The sequence below is a fragment of the Anolis sagrei genome, chromosome 3, assembly GCF_037176765.1.
Source record: "Anolis sagrei isolate rAnoSag1 chromosome 3, rAnoSag1.mat, whole genome shotgun sequence".
Taxonomy (NCBI): domain Eukaryota; kingdom Metazoa; phylum Chordata; class Lepidosauria; order Squamata; family Dactyloidae; genus Anolis; species Anolis sagrei.
Window position 1 is genome coordinate 16,353,037 of NC_090023.1, and position 6,000 is coordinate 16,359,036.

Sequence of the window (6,000 nt, forward strand, 5' to 3'; positions counted from 1 at the left end):
CCTATGTAATCATCTGCCTTGGTATGTGAGTGTTTCATTGGCTCAATTGGGAGCTCTAGCACACTGGGAGGATCTGAAATTTCGGACAACACAGTTATGCAAAAGTGCACTAATATTTATTTATTTATTTACTCAATTTGTATCCCACCTTTCTCTACCTTGAAGGGGATTCAAGGCAGCATTACATATGGCAATTATTCAATGCCTTGAGACAACAAAATAGTGAAAAACTAGTATACTCAATACTCATCCAGATATATATTCTCTCTCATGATCTGCTGGTCTTGGTTACCTCCCACCAATCAGTTCAAGACATCCCTAACTCCTTCAGTTGCCACATGAAGCTATCTTTTGGAAATGACTATACAAAAAAAGAGAACCAAAATTTATATGGATCTTTGACCAGAATGAGGATTAAAAGCCCATTCTTTTTAAAGCATTTTAAGAACCAGGTGGGATGCAAATTGTGACAAACACAGTATGTCAGGAGAGTTGCCAATGCAAAGTGAGTAATACAGTCTGATACTTCTCCAGTCTCCACTATTGTGGGCATAGTGGCTGTACAGTAAGTTGGAGAGAAAAAGTTAATACCAACCCCTGTAATGAAAAAAGGTATACACAGGCTGGCTGACTTCCACCTGCATATATCACAAATTGGGGTGTTACTGAAAATAGGACCCCAAAAATATGAAACCCTTGAATTAAGGTTACCTTAATTCTAAGCTAACCTTCAGTGAACTTCTCCCTGGAATTTTGACTAATCTTTCCCCAAACCGCAAGAGATTGTCACATATTTAACATAATCCCTTTACAATACTCTAGAAAAGTCATAGAGGGAATGTTATCCTGGGAACATTTTCTCATCTACAGTGTTGTGCCAGAACCCCTTCCATGAGATCTCCGTTGTCTATGCCAACACTCTGAACATTTTTGTTGTCTACCTGACTGACATCCATTGTATTGACCAAAACAGAGACATCACAATCCATTTCAGCCCATTCTCTCTTGCTGTACCACATTCCTTTCTGCTCTAACCCCTTTTCCTGGGCACTGTTGAATGTTTTTATGTTGAATGTTTTTATATTGTTTAAATGCTATTTTAGATTGTAAGTTGCTCGGAGCACCTTGGTGGAGAGTAACTAATTAAGAAATGAAGTGAAGTGAAGATAAATAAGTGGACAAAAATCTTCAAGCGAATCCAATGACAGTTTATTACATTTCCTGCCATTACTGGAGTCAATCAGCAATGACAATGGATGAAGTCTCAGACCAGCCAGAGAAGAGATCCTATCTGGCAACATTTTGGACCAATCTAGTAGTGTGGCAATTAGGCTTGGGCAATCAAGGAAAAATTTGGTTCTAAACTCATTTCGTTTCTAGGGAGCACTGGCGTTTCGGTTTTTTTTGGGGGGGGTTCTGAAATTTCCAATTTCAAAATTTTGAAATTTACGAAATTTCGTTAATTACGAATCGATTTGTTAATAAGATGGGCATGGCCTCACCCGGCTCCTCCTGAAGGCCATGCCCACCTCATCCCCCAGCCATCCATCGCCCTTTGCAGGCAGCCAGGGCAGGGGAACTGTAAGATTTCAAAAGTAATCTTACAGTTCCCCTGCCCTGGCTGCCTGCAAAGAGCGATGGATGACAGAGGGATGAGGTGGGCGTGGCCTTCAGGAGGAGCCGGGCAAGGCCACGCCCACCTCATCCCCCAGCCATTCATCGCTCTTTGCAGGCAGCCAGGGCAAGGGAACTGTAAGATTACTTTTGAAATCTTGCAGTTCCCCTGCCCTGGCTGCCTGCAAAGGGCGATGGATGCTGGGGGATGAGGTGGGTGTGGCCTCGCAAAGCCGCAGATGCAAAGAGGGAGGAAGTAACAGCTGTTCCTGAAGGCCACGCCCCCAGCATTTACGATTCACTGGCAGATCGTAAGGAAGATGGGTGACGCGGCTTCGATATGGGTAAAACACTTCCGGGTTGCTGAAACACCTCAATATCACTTCTAATTATTAAAAAATAACGAATAAATAACGAGTAACGAAAATAACGATCTGGATGGCAATGTACCTTTGTTTTGAAGAATTGTCAAAGTGCTATAAATATTTCTGTATGTTTGCATTGAGATGTGTCCTTTGTTAGAATTCAGACCCCACTGGTGTCTATCTTGGCCAAGGTGAATAAATGCCTCTAATTTTGCCTTCAACCCATCTGTGTCAGATCTGCTCCTTTGGAAGCTTGGAACTCCAGGCCTCGAACCTGCAGATCTAGTAGAGCTGAAGTCACATGGGTTGGGGGGAGGGCAGCCATTTATTGTAGTGGCACATGTTATGCTCTTTCATCATAATGTGCTCCAATTATCCTTAGTTTTTGGCACATATTAAAATTGCATTATGGAAATAAGCCTTCCTTCTATTCCAAACCTTCCCTGTTTGTTTGAACTTCAAAGGAATATATTGAATTCTATGTATTTGGGCAATGTGTTTATTTTACATTTCATTCATTCACCCAGCTTTGAATTTTTGGATATAGGTGATATATAAATATTTATAAATAAATAAACCCTAAATCTGGTTATTATCCATGGAACTGAGGTATTAAGCATTGCTGGATTTGGAATCCCACATAACTAGGTAAGACAAAGGGAACTGGCTATCCTTTTTCAAAAAATAAGAAGTCATGGCAACAGGTAGTGTAAGAAAAAGGCCCAAGGGCACAGGTCTAAGGAAAGAAAGAACAGGGACAATCTAGGTTTCTACTGCTCCCTTGCTCTGATCACTTGATGCCCATTCATGTGATAGTACATGCATTGATGCCCATTTATTTCCAAGAGATACATTGCCGAAGAGCAAACCATGCCTGAACGCATTGACCCAGTTGAGCCTTCCTCACTTACTGAAGAAACAATAGAGTTTTACCAGGACAACCTTTTCATTGATTCAAGAGAAACATCATTGCCTGCCAGAAGATCTCAAACACTTTTCCCATGCCTTTCTCAATGGCGTTTCACAATATCCAAACTCTTAAAGTCATCCTCAGCCTTCTAATGAGAATCTTTTTCTCCCTTTCTCTTTATGAACACCTCCTGTCTTTAAAAATTCCTAAATACTGACTATTTAGGAATGACGTAAAAATGAAAAAAAAAAAAAGGTCCTGCAAGTCTATTGCTGCTGCTACACACTACGTGGGTATCAAATACTGCATTTATTGATCCAAAAATGACTTAGTTTCTTTTGGCTCAACTGCATGTTAGTCTTTTTAGAAGAATATAATATAATACAATAATACAATATAGTGCTTGTGTAGTTCAGGTGTGGGGAGGGAGACATCCATCATTCTACCCTTACAATACCTGACTGTTCTTTGATTGTTGCTATTTGCTATCACATCTTTGTAAAGTTATTGGGGGGGGGGGGGGGGGGTGGGAGCTCTACAAATGGAAAATCTCCATGAGCTTTGGCCACCATCAATCTTATTCAGGTTCTGCAAATCTAAGGCTGTACTTCCTTGGCTGAGTATGTTTTCTATGGCTAGTGTAGATGTACACTTCAGTTCAATGAAGTGTAGATCCATACTGATGACTTCCTCACACAGGCTTTCTAACCCATCATAGGATGCTAAGAGCACAGTTCCTGGACGGAGCCCACCAGATCCCTTCACATGACACACAGCTACCTCTGATAAGACTCTGTCCCTGAACTGTGATCTCAGTGTCCTACGATGGAGGAAGGAGAACATGGGAGGCTTCCCGTGTTCTCCTTGCCAGCAACAGGGACAGTGCAAGGGGAAGATGGGCACCAATGCTTTCTCCCATATGATGAGGAAAGTGGTGTTACAGGAGCTGCAGGGTGTGGGACAAGAAATTCCCCTGCTGCCCCATGGATTTGCTGTGATGCCTGGTGAATCCCCCTGCTGCTGCTCACATTAGACAACTAAATGTGATGAAGTCCTTAGTGATGCTCTGCTAAACTAAAGTATTAAAAATATGGTTTTATGTGACTTGGTTGTCATTTTGGAGACCATTATATTTATATATGTTGTGCCCTGATAGTGGCGACTTGTCAAGTGGCATGTTATCCATTTTAGTTATTTTAATTTGTTAATTAAATTTATGTCCTACCTTTCTCCCAGCTGCCATTATTGACTCTATGAGGAGCCATTCAACAGAGCTCTTTCAAGTGGTCAGAGACTTATTGCACATTGGTCCTCAAGGAGAAAATGAAGTCAACTTGATAGCCCACTGTGATGGATTTTCACTGCACTTTGCAGATGAAATTGCTCAGCTTCTTTTTCACATTGAAAGAGCAGTTTAAACTGCTTCTGTCAGCTAAATGGTGATATCTTTATCTACAACAGAAACATTTTCTGCAATCCAGATTTGGTCTTGTAGCTTGGAGTACATCTGAAGCTCCTTTAATATAGAATCATAGAATCATAGAATCAAAGAGTTGGAAGAGACATCATGGGCCATCCAGTCCAACCCCCTGCCAAGAAGCAGGAATATTGCATTCAAATCATCCCAGACAAATGGCCATCCAGCCTCTGTTTAAAAGCTTCCAAAGAAGGAGCCTCCACCACACTCCGGGGCAGAGAGTTCCACTGCTGAACGGCTCTCACAGTCAGGAAGTTCTTCCTAATGTTCAGATGGAATCTCCTCTCTTGTAGTTTGAAGCCATTGTTCTATGTCTTAGTCTCCAGGGAAGCAGAAAACAAGCTTGCTCCCTCCTCCCTGTGGCTTCCTCTCACATATTTTTACATGGCTATCATATCTCCTCTCAGCCTTCTCTTCTTCAGGCTAAACATGCCCAGTTCCCTAAGCCGCTCCTCATAGGGCTTGTTCTCCAGACCCTTGATCATTTTAGTCACCCTCCTCTGGACACATTCCAGCTTGTCAATATCTCTCTTGAATTGTGGTGCCCAGAATATTATTAGAAACATTAAATGAGGCCAACCAAATATCCAAGCCAACAATCTCTATATATACATTTCTGTTATCTATAGAAAAATATAAAACATGAGTTTTATAGCAGGATGGAACAGAAAATTGGAAATTCTAACTAATCAATGGCCATCTCAAACTGCTATGGCTAAAGATCTCAGACTACATTTTACACCTGAGAATTTGCTTTTTTGGGGGTATATTGGTTTTCACAATGTCTATTCAAGAGCTTTCTAAATCAGCAAATTCCTCAAGATGTGATACTGCTAATGTTTTTGGTGTCTTCCACTCATGCAGAATTTAGATGTGAAGAATCCTAGTGAAAGTGAATGAACAGCTGAATTTTTTACAGACTCGATTTGTTTTAACCTTAGACAACATTTCTCTAGAAATCTTTAGGTCTTCCTGCATAATTATATAGTTAACTTCCAGCAGAAGTTGACCCTTGAGTTATTCTGGGAGATTCTCAGAGAGAATGCATTACTCAAATTCACAAATAACCAAACCATAAAATGTAACCCAGACAATGTGGAGTCTGAGTGTGGCTACAATTAAGGAAGAAGTAATTACAAAAGGAGATCTTTATCAGAAAGTTCCTTGATATTTATGAATGTGTATTCTCTTTTGAATTATTTATCAGTTTCATGGAAATTAAAATGTGGCTAACAGAAGTGGAATTTTTTTTTGCAACTCTTTGACTGCTAAAATATTTATACTTTGTGACTGGAAAGATAGTTTGCCTTCTCCCATGATACAATGGACAGAAGATCTAACAATGCTCATAACATCTGAAAGAAATGCTGTGAGCATTGTATTCATGAAATTTACACATGTCCACATATTTGGACATTTACTCAGCCTTTTTAGACACTTATGACTAATGTGATTTCCTCGCTACTATTGTGTTCTTATACTCCTGCTTTTGTTACACTGGAACATTATTGTATATAAGTGAAAACCCTTTTGAAAGTAAATTAAAACATTAAAATTGCTCAGATACCAATCTGACAGATACTATACTTGATATAGTTTTGGTGGATGCAACCTCAACTGCTGATTGTCCCTTG